The sequence below is a fragment of the Humulus lupulus genome, chromosome 9, assembly GCF_963169125.1.
Source record: "Humulus lupulus chromosome 9, drHumLupu1.1, whole genome shotgun sequence".
Lineage (NCBI taxonomy): Eukaryota > Viridiplantae > Streptophyta > Magnoliopsida > Rosales > Cannabaceae > Humulus > Humulus lupulus.
Genome location: NC_084801.1, coordinates 93,661,679 through 93,685,404, shown reverse-complemented (window position 1 = coordinate 93,685,404; position 23,726 = coordinate 93,661,679). Strand labels below are relative to the sequence as shown.

The window sequence follows — 23,726 nt, the reverse complement described above, 5'->3', positions numbered from 1 at the left end:
TGTCCTGGACTTTGAAGGATCGTGGAGTAAATATTTACCGCTGATTGAATTTGCCTATAACAACAGTTATCAGGAAACCATAGGAATGGCACCCTATGAAGCGTTATATGGGCGGAAGTGTCGATCTCCTATCCATTGGCATGAAGTGGGTGAAAGAAAGTACATAGAGCAACAAACTGGACCAGATATGGTGACGTCGACAACGGAAGTTGTTCGGAAAATTCAACAGAGGATAGCAACAGCCCAAAGTCGACAAAAGTGCTATGCAGACAAACGAAGAAGACCATTAGAGTTCCAAGTTGGAGAAAAAGTATTTCTGCGGATAACACCAATGAAAGGTGTTATGAGATTTGGACAAAAAGGGAAATTGAATCCAAGGTTCATTGGACCTTTTGAAATACTAGACCGAATTGGAAAAGTGGCCTATAAATTGGCACTGCCACCAGAGTTGTCGGATGTACATGATGTATTCCATGTGTCGATGTTGAAGAAATACATTCCTGATTCCAGTCACGTGTTGAAACATGAAGTTATCCAGGTGGACAAAGACCTTACTTATGAGGAAAAGCCTGTCCAAATTTTGGATCGAAAGAATAAGGTCTTAAGAAATAAAGAAATACCTTTGGTCAAAGTATTGTGGAGAAGCCAGACAATAGAAGAGGCTACCTGGGAGCGAGAGGACGAGATGAAAGCTAAATATCCCGTTTTATTCTAGATTTTCGAGGACGAAAATTTATAAGGAGGGTAGATTGTAACTCCCATTTCTTTCTACAAATACATTACAACAATTATGAAAAATAAGAGAAGATATTTTTTTTATTCATACTTTTGAGTGCATTACAATGCTAACCGAATGTTAGAGCTATTAAGTAAAGTGGAAGAATAACTAATGAATATGCAACTATAACATTCATGGGCATTTCATTAGTATAATACCCATAGAATGATGCTAAATACAAGCAAACAATCACTAAAGTTATGAAAAATAAAGAGAAATTCATGTTTTGATGATGAATTTTATCTAGAAGGTTAAGAGATGAAGAAGTTGTGCAAATAAATGGTTGAAGGAACAAGTATTTATAGGACAAAAACTAGCCGTTTATGACCGTTGGTGAATAGTGATCATGACCGTTGGGGGTATAGTTGTTTTCTATTATGGGATTTTAACAATTCTAAGTTGTTGTAGTAACCAACAGGTGGGAATAATTAATTTATGGGTGTTAGAGAAACATTTTCAGAAAAGTTTGTGAGTCAAAAATGTTAAACTAAGTAATATAAGAAGATTGGGAAATTTTCTTTTTTTTACTATTCACCGGGTACTATTCATAGTGGGTCCCACAGTGGGGTCCGCAAGGGTCCCACAGCGGGGTCCACCCCATGGGTCCCACATGTTGATGCAGTAGTGATATAGTGATGACTTAAGCAAATTACTATGCTTGATATTTTGAATATTTTATTATTTTACTATGCTTGATATTTTTAATATTTTATTATTTTACTATGCAGCATAGTAACCCAATGTTTTCCTATAAATAGAGCCTTTCAGAATTCATTTTGAATTACGAAAAATCTTTCTTTCTCTCACTCTGCCTAAAATCTTCTTAACACTCTTTTAAAGTTTTAAATCTCTAAAATCTAGGCGAAGTTCTGTTTGTAACGCTAGCCTACGAAGACCTTTTTGGGTAAGCTCCTTCCCGAGCCTTTCAGTTCAGTTATTTAACTATTTTTATATATAGATTATTTTATCATGCCGTTATAATGCCAAAATTTATATATAGATTATGCTACTATATTTAAAAATTTATATATAGATTAATTTACTATGTCGTTATAATGTCAAAATTTATATATAGATTATTTTATCCTGCCATTATAATGCTGAAATTTATATATAGATTATTTTACTATGCCGTTATAATACCAAAATTTATATATAGATTTCTTTACCATGTCGTCATATTTTACAATGCTAAAATTGAAATATGAACTATTTTTTTATGTATCCTCATAATACTAAACTTATATAGGCTATGGTCATACTTTGGACTATTATTATGGACTTTTATAACCTTATTCCCTATTATTATGAACAAGTATTATGACCTGGGCTTTTTCGTATGACCATGACCACGACTTTTAGACCAAGACCTTGCCATGGACAAATATAGTATGACCATACGCCTGGACATAAAATAAGCAATAAAATAGGAAAAATGGGATAATAACAATTATAAGCTAACATTTCATAATGTAGATTTTATGTAAGTTAATAGTTTGTGTTTTTATCAGGAAGCTAACAATTTCGGTTGTTTTATCAAGACGCAAGGTAAGTAGAATCCTCATCTACAATACAAGTATTTTATGCGTCTTATGTGCATTTATATGCTTTATATGTTAATCTGTCATATTGTTCTTATGCATAAGTTATTTTCAAGAGTGTTATATTATGCATAAGCACGCTTAATGTTCCCAGACAAGTTATTGAAAACGTTAAAGTAGAGGTGCTGCTTGGGAGACCTAAGTCCCAAAAATGTAAGGAGGGAGATGTACGTCCCTATATGATGAATGTTTATGCGGGAAATTCCCTATTATCATGTTTATGTTCAGGTGGGAATGTGATTCCCTATGTAATGCCGGCAGCAGCATCCTCTAGGGCCCAAAAGAAAGGAAAGTGAAAGAAAGAAAGAAAATACATAACATGTTGCACGTTTATTTTAATGCATATGAGGTAGTTATTCTGCTTACTGAGCCTTAGCTCATCAGTTAATGTTTTGTATTGTAGGTAAGAGGCCCCAAATATAAATCGTTGATGAGTATACGTGGAGCCAACATGACTGTACATATGGGGCTGACCTGAAGGGAGTGGAGTTCTGCTATGCTATTTTATAAATAAACAAGAAACTTGGTTTTATTATATTTCATTAAAAGTATTTTGTGAACTTTATCATTTACTTAAAGCTTTAAAAGTATTTTATGAACTTTGTAATTTACATAAAGCTTTTCAATTTATCAGTTGGATACATTTTCATTTCTACGTTAAGGTGTAGTAACGTCACGAAAATGATTTATAAAAGTATTAAGATTTGTATGTAAGATAAAGTTTTTATTTAGTTGTGAGTATTGTGTGGTTTGAGGTTATAAACATTATTTATGTATTGTTTAATAAAGTTTTTGTAAATTCAGAATTTCAGTATTGTCGTATTTAGGTTAAAATTTGTTTTTACACTATACATGTATGTTAAGAAAGGAGGTCGTTACAGCTGCGGTGGTGCATTTGGTGGCTGATCTGGTTGAGAGGCCGGTGCAGCTTGTCCTCGGGCCAACTGAATGGCCACTTCAAGAGCAGCCATGGCATCTCTCTGCTGACGATCCATGTCCGTCTGCCGCTCGTTCAGCTCCTGACGTTGACGCTCAATCTCCCTTTGCTGCAGCGCCAAGGTTTCTGCTACATTCTCCTGATTGGCCCTCAGATTGGTCAACTCGTCCTGCAACACACTCAGTGTTGTCCTCAGCATCTCAGAATCCATTTCTTCCTCTTTAAAATCCAAGTTTGGCTCATTTTCAATCACATTTGGAGGAGGCGGCTGAGTGGATGCGGTGCCAGAAGTCTGTCCAACTCTATTGTATGTCTTCGCCATATGATCATCTTGAAGTTTTTTGTTTAATCTCTCAATGAAAGCACCAAAATGTTGACCCTTGATTTGGCCAACGACACAGAGTCAAATAAACGACAAAGAACAAAAAAAATCAAGAAGAGAATCAAATGGAAAGAAAGTGACACAAGCAATTATAGTGGTTCGACCCCCAATGAGATGGTAATGACCTACGTTCACTTAGTGTTCTTACTAATATTGAATCTCAATACTGTGATCAAAGAACTAGGGTTCTCGAGTTTCACAAGCCTTGAGACTATTACAATTTCTAGTGGATAATCACACTATGCTTTTCTCTCTGAATCCAAAGATTAAAAATTCCCCCAAAAGTCCCTTCCTTGAGCCCTCTCTTTCTTATTTATAGGCTCAAGGGGGTTACATGGGCCAATGGGCCTTAATTACAATTAAGATCAGCGTATCAAGGTAATAAAAGGAAATATAATGAATATAATTATTACAAGATTATGTATCTCAAAGGAAGTAAATGGAAGTATGCGACCAGACTGGTCGCACTTAACCGCGAGACTTGACAAACCAACCATTATCTGGTCGATGATCGAACAAGATCTCTTCACTTAGAACTGCCACATGCCAACCACGTGTAAAAAATTATTGCCACGTCATCAGGAGCCATTTTTAGGTAAATACTTTGTGTGTATATATGTGATATCCCCAAAATTTCAGTTTAATGACGTGGCAATCAGAGGTGACATGTGGCAACTCATGGCTACCAAGTGGAGCATTAATGGCTAGTAAGTGTGTTAACCAAGGGAAGTGCAAAGGTTAGAAAATGATGAAAAAGGTCGTCATGTCACTGGTTGGAAGAACATTGGTCGAAAAGATGGTTTTTACCTGGTTAGGAAACAGTTTACCCGACTAGGTAAGAATTTAGCTGGTCCGGAAGTGATTTACCCGACCGGATAAGAATTTTCCTGGTCAGGAAGGAGTTTTACCCAACCAGCAACATCAGCAGGGAGTCTTACCCAACCAGCCATATCAGGAGGGAGTCTTACCTGACCAGCCACATCAGAAGGAAAGTTTAGCCGACCAGGTATGTTGAGCTAGTTGCCCAGTGACTTTTTTTACGAATCTCTGTAACAACTTCAACCTGAATCACCCCTAACTACCGCACGAATCTCTCAGATATCGTGGAGTAATAGATATATTGTTGTAATTTGAATTTGTTTATGACTTGATTAATTAAAGTTGGTTGAAACAACCAAGGACCCCGTCAAAATGGGAGATTTTTTGGTGCATGACCTTATAAATAAAGGGTTCATGACATTATTTGGGGGATCTTTTTTTGAAGACTTTGAAACTCTAATTTTGAAGATTTGGGATTGTGACTTAGGGCATTTTCTGAGAGAACTTAGAGAGAGAAACTTTGTATTTTTCAATTTATACTTAAGAAACTCAGTTGAATTTGATAGCAAATAACAACTCCAAGTGGATTAGGCTATTACCAACAAATTTGGGCTTAACTACTATAAAATTGGTAGTGTCGTTTTTATTTTCTATTCAAGGCTATTGTCTTCATTGTTGTTTTTGCATTTACTCGTCGTTGACCAAAACCGTGGTCAACAATATCTTTATTTATATTCATATAAATAAATTTATATTGTTGAGTTAGTAACAATACTCATTTTCTTCTTGTTAGTTCTTTTTTATTTATTTATATATACATATAAACATTGAGTTTTTTTGTAATAAATATATACATTAAGTCCATAAAGTTGAACCCATATTTTCTTTTGTTATATGTTATATATATAGTAATTATAAATGAATTTGATAGCAAATAAAAAATAATATGGACTATTTTTAACTTGGAGAATTATAGAAAAAGAAATGAGTTCCTTACAACAAAAAAAAGAAAAAAAGAAGTGAGTTGTGTTATTTAATTATGATAGCATAATTGTAATAAAATTAAAATATTATGACTATTTATTATATAAAAATAGATGCTTTTTAAAAATGTCACATGCCCTAAATTAAAGAGAGAGTGTTATACATTTTCCTTAACTCTCATTTTGAAATTAATACACAAAATTTTTATTCTATCTATTACTTTGTCTATTTTTAATATTTCATATATCACTATTCTTAATAATTTTATAACAATTAATTTTTAATTAATAATTTTTTCAATTATTCAAATATTTTTCAATAAAATTAAATAACTTTAATGATTTTTTAGTAAATTTAGAAACTTATTTTTTAGATCAAAATTTATGGCATTTGTCAAAAGGGGGATGTTAACACCATAATACGGATATTACCCGATATTCGATGGGAATGTGAAAGGTTTTTTTGTTTTAAGATAATATATATTTGTTAATTATTGGGGTTGTTAATGGGGTCCATAAACTGATTGGGATTGTCTGATCCAGTGCAACGTCGCTCTACTGCCGTTCAATTTGCACCCGCCCAGCCCACCTCTATTTATTTATTCATTGTATTCTGATTTTGACATTAATCTGTCATGTGAGTCTAAGTCCTCTTTGTTCAGTCTACCTAACCATATTTCCCAATGACAAACTCGTGTCTCGCATTGAAATTGACTTGTGAGAGCTATAAGTTTTTGGGTACATATTTTTAATCTTGAAAATATTAAACTTGTCTTTACTTGGAAGGAGTTCAATTAGTATTTCATTCCTTTCAATATTTAACTACAATTTAACATTTGATATAGTACAATTTAACATTAATATTTAATTTAGTTTTATTCAAATAATAATTTTTTCGAAAGACTTGTTGGGTTGCGTAATAACAATTTATATAAATATGCAGGGATTAACATATGGCTTAGATAAAAGAAGAATTTTGCAGGGAAAAGAAACTAACTATTATATTGTGAGAGGGAGTATTTAATTTTCGAGGCTTCAATGTTTTTTTTTTTTTTTTTTTTTTTTTCAGTTTTAGATTCTTGTTATAAATAAAATTATAAATTAATAAAGATAACATAAAACTTAAATTGCTAGGTAGCTTTCGCCCTTACAACCTTGTTGGCTCCCTGCCTGATTGTTAGGTTAGAAACTAGTGCTGCCTACTATTTTATTTTCTTCTTAATATTATGTTGTAGTGTATATTATATGGATTATATTTTTCCGAAACTTATGGTTGGTCTCATTATTTGTTTAGACTTTATATTTGGATAAATTATTTTTTGGACTATGTATTTTGTAAAATAGTTCAAATAAACTCATAAATTTGATTTTTGTCAAAGTTTTTTTAACTAAAATCACAAATAATTAACCAAACTAACAATTCAGAACAAAAACATAATTATTTTGCATAATAACTACGTTGAAATATTCAATTTTTTTCATCAAAATTGAGTTAAAGGATCTATTTAAACTATTTTACAAAATACATGGTCCAAAAAGTAATTTGTTAAAACAAATAGTCTAATTAAGTAATGAGACAAAGCATAAAATTAAAAAAATATAAACTCTATATTATATATTGCATTCTAATTTAAAAGTTTTTTTTTAAAAGTACCTATATGAGTTCCAATCTAATAAAATATTAAAAATAAATAAATCTATGAATACAAAATTTTAATTTGTCTTTCTAAAAAAAATGGTCTCAAAAAATTTTAAACCCAAGAAAATCACTATGATATTTATTTTCTCACTATTAAATTTTTATTATACCTTAATTTAGTTGTTGTTTGGTTCATTTGGGTGTATAAAAATAATTAATTCCATGTATAGTTAATAATTTATAATTATAATACAATAATTATTCTTTCATTGTTTTTTTCTCTTAAAATATATATGTATTTATTGTTTTTCAATCCTTTTCTTTCTCAATAAGTCAAAAAAATACCACCCTTTAACTATTAGAAAAAATATATATACTTTTTGTTTCTCATTACAGTTTCTAAATTCTCATTAAATGTATATAAAAATTATTATTCTCTTATATGTTGTACGCCCTGATTTTCCAACGGGCTATTAGCGAGCTGAGATACGGCCTAAACTATATCAGCCACGTGGATCCCCCATGACCGGAGCTGTTGTCGTCAGGTCCTACCGCGTTAGCTCGGGATACCCAAAGGTTCGCCAAGATTACCTAAGGACTGAGTCTGGACTCTGAAGGCCACAGGTCGAGGGAAGCATCCAGCTCGTGGTACGAGTTGGAGTTGGAGGCTGTGACCTTTTATAAAGTCAACCACGCAAGATAAACATGCATATATCAGACATCACGTGTCTGATATATCCCTGACTTTTTGGACACGCAGCATGAACGTGCGTATTCAGACACCCACGACTGGGTTGGGCCGTGCGGCCCATTATCCCCCTTACCTATTGATTAGACCACACTTCATGTGTCAGGTTTTAGAAATTAATCATGAATGTCACAGAGTTGACATGATAGGTAAGAAGGTCACAGGATGACCTTCTTACCAACTCCCAGGTGCTCTCTCCTATCCATGGGAGTTACAAAGGGTTGGATTCGATTGTGTAAGGAAATACCCTGTAAAAGAATACCAAGCATATATCAATAATATTGGTTGGTGGAGTAGAAGGATTTTAACCTTTGAACCACCTAAAAAACGTGATTGTGTCACCAGTCCACTTACAAAGATCATTCATCTATTTCGGTTCATAGTTAAACACTAATCCCTTCCTCTTATTTTCTTAATTACCTGTTGGCGAAGAACCGCGTCAACAGTTTGGTGCTTTCATTGAGAGCTAGTTAGATTGGTGCTATCGCTAACATCCAACTATGGTGACCACTCGATCCAGACACGGTAACGAGACAGAACAGCATGATGGGCAGGAGGCTCATCAAATCGCCATCCCCGGTGAACAAATTCCTGAGGTACAATAGCAGCCGGGCAAACAGCCGGTGGGCCAAGATGACACTGGAAGTTCGGCGCCCCGACCACCTAATCTGTAACGCCCTGGCTACCCCAGAACAGTTACGGTGAACGGTGGACCGGAAATTTGACAAACTACCTGAGTCCTTTGGTCAAAAACGTGCTCTAAGTGTAATTAACAGGTTAAGGTATAAAACCAATAAAAAGGAAATGGAGATTTTTATTACAAACTGCTCTGCAGAGCTAAACAAAATATTTACAAGTGGTTCTCAGTTCAAAATGGTCATTATCGTTTAAGATTTACAATCCCGTTGACCTAAGCGGAAAAAATAGGGTAAACCCCCTAGTTCCTCTGAGAACTCCTTGGCCGTGGTGGTCAAGCGGCCACATATGTACACATCACCACATCAGCGCTCCTCTCAAGGCTAGGTGAGCTTTTCTTTCCCTTTACCTACACCACATAGCACCCACGAGCCAAAGCCCAGCAAGAAAACATAATACTTTTCATAAACATTATCAAATGATTATCATTATAATCACACTGAACATAAAGTTTCCGAACAAACGAGTGAACATCACATGTTCTTAGCGGGGGAGAGTGGCTGCTAGGTAAGCCACTAGCCTCCAAGCACTTATTTCATTCATCGACCCTCGGGGTCGGTCTGGCATTAATGCTCTTTGAGCCATTCAATGCTAATGGTCGATTAGATCTAATCTCTGTTGGCTTGCGTGATCCACGCTATGGCCGTTCTGACTAATAAATCAGCGCTATGTGACTAGTGTCCAGTATCACTGCCGAACTTGACTAGTAAGTCCCAGCTTCACAGCTGATACTAACACCTTTGCCAGTTCTGACTAACAAGTCAGTGCAACGTGACCAGTGCCCAGTACCACTGTCGAACCTGACTAATAAATCACGGCTTCACAGTTGATACTAGCACCTTTGCCAAACCTGACTAATAAGTCAGTGCTATGCACAAGTGAACAACATATGCTAAGCATTCCATGTTCAAACCATGTCCATATTACACAATCAACATGCCTTACAAACATCCATGCATGTCTCACTTGGGGTGCAGTTTTCTTACCTCGGGTTCCGAGCTAGAACAAATAAAAGAGTGACCCTGAGAACGATCGACCTTTTGGTCCTTTAGTGGTTACCTGGTCATAACCAAATTATGGGATTCCATCAATAAAATGAATAATAAAAGGTTCCCAAACCAAAACCTAACCTCCAGGACCTCAAACACCACTTAACCGGGTAGTAGGTTCAATCTCGAGGCCTTAGGTTTGAATCCCCAAGCCAAAAAGCGCACTTTGGCCAAAAATACCTTAAGGGCCGCGGCCCTCCTTGGCCATGCCGCGGCCCGCCCCTCAAACAGAGGCGCCCAAACTCAGCCTTCACCAAGGGCCGTGGCTCACCCTGACCATGCCGCGGCGCAAGCTCCAGTTCAGCCAAAACCCCTGTTTTTCTTCCCTTGCGTTTTCACTTGGAACCAACCCTTCAAACCCAATTTAAACACCACCCAAACCTCTTTAAAACACCCATTTAAACCTCCAAACATCACCCATAACTCTCCCCATCATAACCCAAGACAAACCCCAACTAAAACCTCCATCAATTCCAAAAATCCCCCACAAAACACAAGCTGAAAACTATCTTTAAAACAGGGCAAAACCAGAAAAATAATGGTCAAAGCTTACCTCAAACTTGGTATTGAACCCTCTCCAATGACTGAACTAAATCCACAACCTTAGCCCCTTGATTTCCTAGCTTAGCTCCACACCTTGAGCTCAAAAACTCCAAAGAAGAAACAAGGGAAATGAATGTACGGGAAGGAAGAGACTCTCACTCTGTTTTGGTTCTGTTTACTCTACAGCCTTCCAAGCTTCATATATATCCAAGCCAAAAGACCATTATACCCCTAGGTCTTTAAAAGTTTCTAAAGCCAACTCAAGGGTAATTTTGACACTTTCCACCTATACCGTTAATCATAATTAACGCTTCCCAATACCCGCTAATCTCAAAATTCTCAAACACCAATAATTCACCTCCCGTTACCCTTTAATGCCTGGTAACACTCTAATCATTAAAAGCACCCCGAGACTCACCCCGAGCCCCGAGCTTAAGCCCGTTATGACCAAACCGATATTTAACATTCCTTGATCGTCTCATGCCAAATAGCTCGAGCAAACCCACATCATAATGTGGTCTCAAATTATATCACCAACATGCGAACAAATAATCAATTTACCCTCAACGGGCCAAATTACCATCACACCCCTGTGATTAGAAATATGGACCCACATGCATGCATTTCACATCATATCATAATATAATCAACATATACATGCATTCATCAATTAATAACATAATCAAGCAAGTATGGCCCTCCCGGCCTACTATTCACGCCGTTAAACACATCAGAGAATTCGGGGCATTACATAATCCAAACCCAGATTTTTACACTGCGGTAGAGATAGAAAACGCTCAGCTGAGGAGCCAACTAGCGAAAGCTAATCAGCAGATTAAGGAGGTGTTGGCCCGACTACCCCCTCTTACAACCGACGCTAACGTCGGAAAGAGGCAAGGCGAGACTCATAAGTCCTGTCGGGGTAATCGGTCCAGGCCTAGCCACTCGGATAAACCTCTGACAGCCAACTCTATTCCCTCATCGCACCGTCGAGAGGCAAACTTCGAAGAAATGCCTAGAGCCGAACAACAGTACAGCCGTTCGGTCCGAACTTCAACTCCAAGCACCCAACCAGCCTCGAGCGCGCCCAGGAGAGCTCGAGGAAATTCCAGAAGGAGATCCGGGGAGGGCTCACAGCATCAGCCCGTCCCCACCAGACGTCCTGCGCCTCGTCCAGATTGCCAGGCGCGGGACCCACAGGTTGGCAGGGCCGAAAGGCCCCCACCTAACTTGATCCGCCTTGACTGAACCAGGATCGCATCTCCGGTCAGGCATCCTCCGTCTCCAATAAGATATCCATCTCCTCCTCAGCCCATCCGAGATATTCCAGCCTATGGAAGCAGTAAGAGAAACCCGCCGTCCGCGGGACCTTCCCGACGTAGCAGGGCGCCGAGAGAGAGCCCGGATCCTCACCCCCAAAGGCGGACTTCGAGCTTTTCTAACAGGAGCTACTGGACCGGCAGTCGCCAGAGTGACCTTTCTGGCGGGGACCTGCGTCAACGTTTAAGCTCGGAACAAAGTCCTCAAACCACCCAGGGGGCGACCTGCGAGATCGTCTAAACTCTCATAGAGGGGAACCAGTAGGAGGTGGCAGCCATGCTCGCTCAGGGGGAGACCTGTCCGAGGTGCGTAACGGCGGGAACATCCCAAATAACCTATCTCAAGACAGGAGGGGCAATAACCCACCAAACGTACACAGTGGATCCGGAGCTGTTGAGAAGCCCTGGAATAACCAAGGAAATTAGGACAAAACCCTCGAGCGCCTGGCACAGATGGAGGAGCTGATGAGGAAGCTCCTGTCGGAGAAAGAGAAGGATGAATATGATTCGGGGGACGAGCTGGAGCTCTTCACCCCCAGCATAGCAGCAACGGCATACCCACTCAGTTTTCGTATGCCGCACCTGTCCAAATTCAACGGGGACGGAGATCTGTCGGATCATCTGGGGATGTTCAATACCCTGATGATGGCCCACAACATTGGTCCTGAGCTGAGATGTTTGATATTTCCCTCCACATTGATCGAACCAGCCAGACAGTGGTTCAAACAAAGCAAGAACACAATCAATCAGCTCCTGGAAAACTTTCTCTGTAGACTTCAAGAGGGCATTCCGAGCCTCCCAGGCTGCCCGCGTCAAGGCCAATTCTCTGGCTAACGTGAGGTAGCAGCCCGATGAGCCTTTGAAGGCTTACTTGAGCAGGTTTGCGAACGTCGCTGCTCGGGCCAGAGACGCAGATGACAGCTCTAAGCTCATGGCTTTGAGGACTGGAATCCTCGTCGGAGGGGGACTCTGGAAAGAAATACAAATGAAGGGAGTTAGCTCAGTGAATGAGTTCCTAAATAGGGCCCAGGAATGGATCAACTTGGAGGAGGCCGAAGCCTCAGCTGCAGAAACTAGCCAGGTCCCTTAGCAGCCCACTGGAGTGGGAACGGAGGTCGTGACAGTGACCCAGAACATTACACAGAATAACCAGTTCAGTGGAGGCAAAAGAAAAGGGAACGGCGAGGGCAACCAGCACAGCCCAAAGAAGAATAAGTCCGTAGACAAATTTAAGCCGGTCTACGCGACTTATACAGAGCTCACCCACTCTAGGGAGAACATCTTCCTGGCGAATTCTGCTCGCCTCCCCTGGAAGAAGCCGGAACCATTGAAGCACCAGAAGGGGAAGAGAGACACCTCCAAGTTCTGCCGTTTTCACAACGACGTCGGCCACAATACTGATGATTGTAGGCATTTGAAAGATGAGATCGAAACTTTCATCAGAGTCGGCCCCCTGGCTCAGTATGCTTAGAACAGGGTTCCAGCAAGTCGACCTGCTCCAGAAGTCCCGGTCAGTCAGCCCGGGTCTCGGATAGATCAAGACGTCCCTCCTCCCGTGATAGGAGGAGAGATATCCACAATATCTGGAGGTCCGCATTTAGCTGGCGCGAGCAGGGGTGCCCAGAAGAGGTACGTAAATGAACTCAAGGCGCATAATGGAGTAGAGTTCGTCGCGGAGCAGCGTCTCCCAAAGCAGCAGCGATTGGAGAGGCAACCGATCATTTTTACGGAAGAAGATGCGGGCCATGTCCAGTTCCCTCATAACGAACCTCTGGTCATAGCAGTTCATCTCGCTAATCGGAGGGTTAGGAGGGTGCTGATCGATAATGGGAGCTCGGTAAACCTTCTATTCCGGTCCACACTGGAGAAGATGGGTTTGTCTGTCGCCAAGCTGAAGGTGACCTCCATGATGCTGTATGATTTTTCGGGAGAAGGATCAGCGGCTATAGGGACTATCGAGCTGGTGATCACCTTAGGAGAAGGACCTTGGACAGTCTCCAAACTCCTCGAGTTCGTGGTCATCGACTGCTCCGCTGCATACAATGCTATTTTGGGTCGACCCACACTTGTAGCTTTTGAGGCCATCACTTCCGCTCGCCACCTCGCGATGAAATTCCCTACTTCCACGGGAATATGCACGGTCCGTGGCGATCAGCTCGCTGCCAGGGAATGCTACAGCATTTCCATGAAGGGAAAATCAAAACCCGGGCAGCTAGCAATGGCCATCCAAGGTGGTGGAGAGGAATCTCAGGAACCCTTAGCTTATCCTGAGATTGAAAAACCTCAGAGCGCCGAAGGGGAAAATATCATCTTAAGTGAGGATATTGACCCCCGAATAGGCGAGGATAAGTCCGAGCTCCAGGCTATTGAAGAGCTCGAGAAAGTAAACATCGATCCCCAGAACCCTTCACGGATGGTCAAGCTCGGGAAAAACCTCTGTAACAAGAGGAAAGCGGAGCTAACCAAATTTCTGCAGGATAACCTGGATGTGTTTGCGTGGTCACACGAGGACATGGTGGGAATCAATCCAAGTGTCATCATACACACCCTTCATTTGGATAAGAGAGTTCCTGCGAAGTCCCAGAAGCAGAGGTGCCTGGAAACAACCCGGGCTGAAGCCTTAGAGGAAGAAGTAGCCCGGCGCAAGAAATGCAGCTTTATCCGTGAAGCCAAGTTTCCGATTTGGGTCGCCAACCTCGTGCTGGTTCCGAAGCCCAACGGGAAGTGGCGGACCTGCATCGACTTCTCCGACCTGAATAAAGCCTGCCCCAAAGATTGTTTTCCCTTGCCAAGGATTGACCAATTGGTGGATGCCACGGCGGGGCATGAGCTCTTGTCCTTTATGGATGCGTACTCAAGCTACAATCAGATCGCCATGAATCTGGTGGACCAGGAACACACCAGCTTCATGACCCCGACTAACGTTTATTGTTACAAGGTCATGCCGTTCGGCCTGAAGAACGCAGGCGCTACATACCAGAGGTTAGTAAATAGAATGTTCGCCAACCAGATCGAGAAGAACATGGAAGTGTACGTTGATGACATGCTAGTCAAGTCAAAGACTGCCAATAACCATGTTTTCGGCCTGGAGAAATGCTTCAAGATATTACGGGAGTATGGCATGAGGCTTAATCCACACAAGTGCACTTTTGGAGTCGCATCTGGAAAATTCTTGGGTTTCATCATCAATACCCGAGGAATCAAGGCAAACCCCGACAAGATCAGGTCATTACTCGGGCTTCCCTCACCCAGGTCGCGCAAAGACGTCCAAGGCCTGACAGGGAGGGTGGCAACCCTCAATCGGTTTATTTCAAAATCCACCGATAAGTGCCTGCCATTCTACAACCTGCTCCGAGGAAATAAGAAGTTCGAATGGACAGAAGAGTGCGAAAGTTCTTTTCTCGATCTGAAGGCACATCTGGCCGAGCCACCTGTATTATCCAAACCAAAGGCAGGAGAGCCCCTTTTTCTCTACCTAGCCGTCAAAGAGGATGCAGCTAGTGCTGTATTGGTCTGAGAAGAAGACCGGGTTCAGAAACCAGTCTACTACATCAGCAAGAGACTTCTCGGAGCTGAATCTCGATACCCTTTGATGGAAAAATTGGCGTTCTGCCTTACCACGGCCTCCCGAAAGCTCAGGCCGTACTTCCAGTCCCACTCAGTACACGTCATGACCGGTCAACCTTTAAGGCAGGTTTTGCAAAAACCTGAAGCATCGGGATGCTTGTTAAAGTGGGCTGTCGAGCTCAGTCAGTTTGAGATTTTGCACCCACCCCACGAACTGCTATAAAAAGTCAGGCCCTGGGAGATTTTGTGGCGGAGTGCACAGGATTCCGGGAGGATCCTGCAGAAAACTCACCCCAAGTCACCTCGGCCCAGGCGTCGTGGAAGATCTTTGTGGATGGTTCATCCAATGAGAACGGCTCCGGGGCTGGAATCATTTTGATATCCCCTGAGGGACATAGATTCCACTCGGCGCTGAGATTCGGATTCAAGGCCTCCAACAACGAGGCCGAATACAAAGCTTTACTAGCCGGGCTAAGAATAGCCCAGGAGCTGAAGGCGAGCTCCGTCCAGTGCTTAAGTGATTCCCAGCTCATGGTGAACCAGGTTCTGGGCGAATATCAAGCACGAGGACCCAAGATGGCTGCCTACCTATCGAAGGTAAAAGTTGAGCTGTCCGCGTTTGGGCGAAGCTCAATCGAGCAGATACCTGGGGAGCAGAACGCTAACACAGACGCTCTTGCCAAGCTCGCCACCTCCGGGGAGACGGAGGCTCTGGGGTTAGTTCCAATAGAGTTCTTGGAAAAACGAAGTATAGAAGAAGTCAGGACGGAGGTCGAGATGATCGACGCTAGGCCGGCCTGGATGACCCCCATCCTTGAGTATCTCATCGAGGGGAAGCTACCCGAAGGGTGTAATGATGCGCGGCGGGTACTGTACCAGGCCCCAAGGTATACGATGGTAGATGGGATACTATACCGATGTGGGCACTCCCTACCTCCCCTACGGTGTGTTCTTCCAGGCGAAGCAAAGGCCATCCTGCAGGAGGTGCATGAGGGTTTTTGCGGGGATCACACTGGGGGGCAAAGCTTAGCCCTAAAGGTATTAAGGCAAGGATATTACTGGCCCACTCTGTCCAAGGACTTGATCTCGTATGTCAAGAAGTGCGATAAGTGCCAGCGATTCGCCACAGTTGCCCGAGCTCCCCCAGTCGAGCTGAAGATGATCTCTTCCCCATGGCCATTTGCAGTTTGGGGGATCGACTTAGTTGGCGCCCTCCCTACTGGAAAAGGCGGGGTCCGTTACGCCGTGGTGGCCATCGACTACTTTACCAAGTGGGCTGAGGCAGAACCTTTGGCGACGATAACTTCCAAAAAAATCCTCGACTTCGTGGTTAAGAGCATTATCTGCCGATTTGGGCTGCCCAAGAAGATCGTTTCCGACAATGGGACTCAGTTCGATAGCGACCTATTCACCAAGATTTGCGAAGGGTACGGAATTGTGAAAAGCTTCTCCTCCGTGGCCTATCCTCAGGCGAATGGCAAGGTCGAGGCCGTCAATAAGACTCTAAAGGCGAGCCTCTAGAAGAGACTAGACGAAGCCAAGGGGGTCTGGCCAGAACAGCTCCCCCAGGTTCTGTGGGCATACCAGACCTCACACCGGACTCCTACGGGTCATACTCCTTTCTCCCTGACTTTTGGGAGTGAGGCGGTCCTCCCCGTGGAGATTAAGGTACATTCGCATATAGTCCAGGCATATGACCAGGACCGCAACCACGAGCTACTTTGCGCTTCCCTTGACTTGGTTGATGAAAGACGAGAAGATTCTCAACTCCAGCTCGCACATCACCAGCAAAAAATCACTCGTTATTTCAACTCAAAAGTCAAAAAGCACGCCTTTAGCATAGGCGACCTGGTCCTTAGGAGGGTTTTCTTAGCCGGTAAGGATCCCAAAGATGGAGTATTGGGACCGAACTGGGAAGGGCCATATCAAATCATCGAGGTCATTAAAGAAGGAACTTACAAATTAGCTCGGCTTGATGGAGGGGCAGTCCCACGAACTTGGAACGCCATCCATTTGAAGAGATATTATCAATGACCCCCTTGTAAGGTCTAAAAGGCCATATTTTATGCATTAAGCAATGAGAATTAACTTTTCATTTATGATTGTACATGTTTACATGTGTAATCTAAAGTAACCACGAAAGACCCTTTCCTAATTACTTGGGGGGCATATGGTGCCTGGATATAACCAGGTCGCCATAAAGACTTAGAAGTTAATTCAAATCGATTGATCGTTGTTTTTCTTAAAAAACGTGAGATATTGATAAAGGATTAACGTGAACTAAGCTCTATCCTGGATATAACCAGGTTCTAAAACTTAGAAGTTGGTTCAAATTGATTGATCGGTGTTTTTCTTAAAAACACAGGATATTAGTCAAAGAATTAACACGAACTAAGTTTTCAAACTAAGTTCCTGGACATAACCAGGTCATAAAACTTAGAAGTTAATTTAAATCGATTGAACGTTGTTTTTCTTAAAGAGCATGAGATATTGATAAAAATTAACGCGAACTAAGTTTTCAAATTAAGTTCCTGGACATAACCAGGTCATAAAACATAGAAGTTAATTTAAATTGATTGATCGTTGTTGTTCTTAAAGAGCACGAGATATTGATAAAAATTAACGCAAAGTAAGTTTTCAAATTAAGTTCCTGGACATAACCAGGTCATAAAACTTAGAAGTTAATTTAAATCGATTGATCGTTGTTTTTCTTAAAGAGCACGAGATATTGATAAAAATTAACGCGGACTAAGTTTTTCAAAATAGTAACTAAAATGCCTAAAGGCAAAAGGAAATAAACCAATCAAAGGCAAAAATTGATAAAAAAACCGATTATCTCGAGGTAGAAAAACCTCATACAAAGTTACACAAAAAAATGAGAGTATTAAAGGAATGGGTGCGAAAAAGAAAGGCCCTAAGCTCCACCAGGCTGCCCTGTGGAGGTCGCCGTCTCGCCCTCCTGCTCGACTACAACTGATGCCTCCCTGGTTTCAGAAGGTGCCTCTTGCTGGAGGCGATCTTTGAACCCCTCCAGGAAGACCTCCCCGTCCGCTCCTAAGAAGGAGAAGTCGTTGTCCGGGTTATAGGCCCAGCAGTGGTAGAGCATGTCCTCCATGGCGGTGCTGGAAGTTGCTTTCTCCGTTTCCAAGGCGGCCTTGGCCTCCTCGGCCCCGGTCTTCGCAGAGTCTAGCTCAACCAGCACGGAAACAAGGGCGGCTTTGGTAGCCTCGACCTCTTGAAGCTTGGGACGGGCTTGTTCCAGCTTGGCCTGCGCGGCCGCCAGGGCATCCTTGGCTTCTTTTTCTTTCTGTTGGGCCATCTGCAAGGAAGTTTGATGGGTGGCCACAACCGCCTGATGCTCGCCCCTCATATCCTCGAGCTGGGCCTTGGTCCTAGCTATGCTCCGGTGAAGGGCCAAGACGCTCTGCAAAAACGGAGAGGCAACTGCCTTAGAAAAAAAAAGAAGAAAGGAAAAACAGGGCAAGGCATGATAATAAAAAATAAGGGTAAGGTCAGCTTACTGTTAGGGCCATGCCCAATGAAGATTCCATTACGCCCACCGGGCTCCTTGTTTCGATGGCCCGCAGCTCTCTCTCATTGAAGCGGTAGAAGTGGCTGACGGCGTAGCTCGCCGTCTCATACACCATCCCCCGAAAGACATCTGGAATCTTCTCCAGGTCCTGGGGGTCCACCGGGATACATACCTCAGCGGGCGCAGTTGCCGAGGCCCCGAGCTCCGCCGCTGTGTCCCGGACAAAGGCCGGAGCTCGCGGAGGGGGTGGGGGCATGTTCTCCACTACAGTAAGAGGTGTAGTTTCCTCAGCCTGGGCAGCTGGGGTCTGCTCTTTCCCCTTTGCAGGGGACTTGGTTGGGGTCCCAGCGACTTTCTTCGCCACCCGGAGCTTTTTCATTTTGGGCCCAGAGGCCCCAGCTGAGGAGTTCCCTCCGGTGAACATAGCTCGCATATTTTTTCCCCCGGGCTGAGACATCTCCTCTGGCAAAACAAAGACAACATCAATATGTCAGTAAGCAGTCATGTAAAAACAAAAACAAGGGGGAAAAAGGCGGAACTCAAGTATATATATATACTAATAGGAATCCTACCCCCCGAGCTAGAAGAGGAATATATGGTCACGACCATCGGCCCCGGAGCTTCTGCAGGGGAATCTAAGACAATTACTTCTCGAGCTGGCGCGGGTTCTGGATCCGAGGCTATCTCAGAACTAGACTCTTCTACGTATTGCCTAAGACCCGGAGCTACGACACCCTCCCGGAGTGATGGCCATGACCGAAGGTTAGTCCCATACTCCTCGAATAGGACCGACCTAAAGGCTAGGGTGTTGTCTTCAACTATGGTACCCCTAGGGCGGCTACTTTCATAATCCAACACGAGCTGGTCGATGCAATGGAGCAGGGTTTCATCAAAGTCTGGGTCACTTCGATGGCGTTGAATGATCTATTTGGGATTGAACCTAGCTAGTCGGGGGTCTGTAGTGGCCATATCTAAGTTCCTAAACATATATGGGTTACCTTGGCCGAAGGGACCTGCAGCTGCTCTGGACCGGATCCTCTCCTCGTTCATTCTTTGGGTGACCTCTAGCGCCCGCTTCCTCGTCCTCACGAGGGGCACCTCGTCCTCCTCATCCTCATCCCCTGCGGCCTCCTCCACGGGGATAGGCCTCATCTCGCGAGCTGGGGGAGGCACTCGAGGCCTCCTCAGGTTCAGAGTCTGGCCTGGGGAGATCAGCTTACAGGCCAGCATCGTCTCGTCTGTCACGAGCTGGCGATAGTCCTTTTCACTGGGGGCAAGCCCGCCAGTGTCTCGTACTGGCTCCCAAGGATCACAGACTTCTCTGTCCTCGCGAAGATAGCTGCAGAATTATTCTAAGTCAGAAATGGATATAGGGGGGAGCTAACCGATTCTTAACTTACGAGCTAGAGATAAAAGATACTTACGAGGACGGTTGAAGTAGTGCAGGTCACAGTTGTGAAACCCCTTAGACATAAAGAACTGGTCTTTGAAGTCGTTGGGGTGGCTGGGAAGCTCGATGACCGCAGCCGTATTTGGAAACCGGGTTAGGTAATAGAACCCGTCGCCTCGCCCCCGCTACTCCGGGCTGGCTTTGATGCAGAAAAAGTATAAGATATCTGCCGGAGTGGGGACCTCCCACTCCTGTTTCAGGAACAGATATCTCAACCCCGCCAACAAGCGATAGGAGTTGGGGGGGAGCTGGAAAGGGCCAACCTCACATAATTGAGGAAGTCGGCGAAGTACTGATCCAGCGGGAGGAAAGCCCTGGCCTTGAAGTATTCGTCACTCCAGACCGCGAATTCCTCGTCGAGCAGCGAGCAGCTCCGCTCACCTTCTGCGGGCGATCAGGGCGCCCCTCCCCAGTTCGATGCCATGGGAAAGGAATATCTTAGTCACTTTCCCCTGGTCAGTGATCTTCGAGATGATCCTCTCAGCCTCGAAGAAAGCATCGGGCGCCACCTCGAGCTCCTGCTCCACGGCCGGCCTGAAGACAGGAATTGGAGAGTCCGTCATCACCTCTTTTCCCTTGGATTGTTGGGAGGACGAGCTGCTAGCGATCCTCTTTGGATCGTTCTTCTTTGGTGCCATTTGGTCGCCTAGCAAACAAAAGAAAAGATTTCAGAAAAGGCGACCTAAGCATAAGGAAGAATCAAGAGAAGTGTTTCTTTTGCACGAGCTGAGGTAATCTCAGCTCGTGGAGAGTGAGATCACGCGGTTCTATGAACACGCGCCTGTGCTCCCAACAAATTCCCGATTACTCGGAATTCGTGTGTCAAGAGGGTCAGGATAGAAATTTTCCTTGGAAGGAAAGTTTCAGTAGGCAAGAGAGGCAAAATCGCCTGTGAAGCGTGTCCCCTAAGCTACCCGGTTTTGCACCCAAAGTACTGGGTATTTTAAACAAGCATACCAAAAATCCTACCCATAAAATTTCCCCAGAAAAGGCACCCTATAAACCGTGTTCCTAAATGGTTTTCTACTACAAGAGATACCCTAACCTAAAGGCTTTTTTCCTTCATACCCACAAAAAACCAGCAAAACCTTGTATGCGGCTACAGTAAATATTTACCTAGGCTACAGTGAAAAATAATTTCAAAACATGCACAGTCAGGAGACTTACAAAGTTTTCTGGTTGAGAGGAGGATGATGGGGTCGTCTGGGTTGGGGCCTCATCGGAGTAGTTGATATCAAAGCTTCAAGGCAGCCCTTGCACCTGAACTTCTTGAGTGTTGGGAATGGCGACCGGAAAGAAGAGGGTTTTTCTTTTGAAGATGAAGGAGAGAAGAAGAAAGAAAATTCTGAAAAATTTCAAATGGACAGGTGGCCACCCCTTTTATATACATGAAAGGCCACGTGAGAGGGGTCGTTGGATTGCCCTGATGTGGGATCCAAGGCTCTCCACTCGAAAGACGAAACGACGGCTGAGTATAGGCTAGGCCATTTAATGTGGTTCTCGAAAGACGTACTGTCACCAACGATGATGTTCCACGTATTTGGCGCCTGTGTAAAGTGTGGAATATGAAGAGTTCATGTGGAGGCCTAAAATCCCCTACTGTGGCCCTACACGACGTCGTGTACCACGAGCAGGGGCTTGGGGGCAAATGTATGCCCTGATTTTCCAACAGGCTGTTAGCGAGCTGAGATACGGCCTAAACCATATCAGCCACGTGGATCCCCCATGACCGGAGATGTTATCGTCAGGTCCTACCGCGTTAGCTCGAGATACCCAAAGGTTCGCCAAGATTACCTAAGGACTGAGTCTGGACTCTAAAGGCCACAGGTCAAGGGAAGCATCCAGCTCGTGGTACGAGTAGGAGTTGGAGGCTGTGACCTTTTATAAAGTCAACCACGCAAGGTAAACGTGCATATATCAGACATCACGTGTCTGATATATCCCTGACTTCTCGGACACGCAGCATGAACGTGCGTATTCAGACACCCACGACTGGGTTGGGCCGTGCGGCCCATTATCCCCCTTACCTATTGATTAGACCACACTTCATGTGTCAGGTTTTAGGAATTAATCATGAATGTCACAGAGTTGACATGATAGGTAAGAAGGTCACGGGATGACCTTCTTACCAACTCCCAGGTGCCCTCTCCTATAAATATGGAGACCCTAGGAGTTGCAAAGGGTTGGATTCGATTGTGTAAGGAAATGCCCTGTAAAAGAATACCAAGCATATAGCAATAATATTGGCTGGTGGAGTAGAAGGATTTTAACCTTTGAACCACCTAAAAAACGTGATTGTGTCACCAGTCCACTTACAAAGATCATTCATCTATTTTGGTTCATAGTTAAGCACTAATTCCTTCTTCTTATTTTCTTAATTACCTGTTGGCGAAGAACTGCGTCAACATATGTATTATTAAAAATAAAATTCTATTAATTAAGTAATGCATTTTATTATATTATTATATTTCTTTAGTATAAAATGTATCCTCCTGTAACATTAATTTTTTTTTTGTTTTGATAAGATTTTAAAATTTTTAAAAATATTTATGGATATTGATTAAAAAATTATTATTGCATTTTTTCTCCATATTTATATAGTAAATAACTTATATATATAAATATAATTTAATGGATTATTTAGGAATTTTGTCCCCGGAATTATGACCTATACATTATTATTGTGCCTCTTAATTTTTTTCAGTCCATTTAAATTATTCCTTAACTATTCACAGTATTGTAAAGTGGACTTCCGCCCAATTCTATTAATTTATTGTAACAAATTATGATGTGACAATTTACCCGATGGCCTGACTTGACAAGTGGGCACAAATACCATCTGAGTGGGATATTTGGGAGAAAATAACAAAAAAAAATTATTTATATATTCATATTATTAAAACTAAACAAATTTTTTTAAATATATATATATATATTCCTTCTATTCTACCACCTCTCTCTCTTCTTTTTATTCTTCTTCTTCTTCTTCTTGTACATAGGCAACATATTTTGTAACGACCCAAAATCGCTAATAAGGCTTAAGGGCCTTGATTAGTGTGCCAGGAGGGCATGTTGGGATTTATGTGTGATTTTATGAGTTAAATGCATGGTTATGATTTAAAGCGTGTTATGTGACTATTTGATTATTTGAGATGCATGACTATGTATATTAGTATGCATGTAGGCCCGGATTGTGTTAGAATGGCATAATTGTAATTTTGGCCATGTTGGGCATAACTGTATTAATATGTGATGATTGTTGAGACCACAGTGGTATGTGGGTATATCCGTGATTTGTAACTTTCGGCACGAGGCGATCCTAGAGCTGGATAGCGGGGAAAAGTCACAACGGGGCATTATGATTGACTTCGGGCAAGTCAAGGAGTATTTTTTTTTATATTGGGTTATGAAAATAAATAATTGGAGATATATTTGAGGTTAGGATGTCTAGGCGGGAATACTGGGGGATTTTACCATTTTTGCCTCGGGGATATTTTGGTACCCCGAACCTTGAGGTAACCAGCTTAAGTTATAAAAACAAAACAAATAAACCATTTGGAGACTTAGAGAAACCGACCCAGCCTCCACCCTCTCTTCTTCTTCTTTCTCTCCTCCTTCTTTCATGAAATCCATAGAAATCTTAGGGGAAATCAAGCTTGAATTTCTGAATATTGATGGTGGGA

The 23,726-nt window shown here is 42.6% G+C and overlaps 1 long non-coding RNA gene across 1 annotated transcript; it reads left to right on the top strand.

Annotated features, from left to right (window-relative positions):
* The first annotated feature begins 842 nt into the window (after positions 1 to 842).
* Positions 843 to 3,208, top strand: LOC133801105 (uncharacterized). Its single transcript, XR_009876733.1, has 3 exons — positions 843 to 1,682; positions 2,290 to 2,326; positions 2,783 to 3,208. It is a non-coding gene; the product is annotated as an uncharacterized LOC133801105 (long non-coding RNA).
* The last annotated feature ends 20,518 nt before the right edge of the window (positions 3,209 to 23,726 follow it).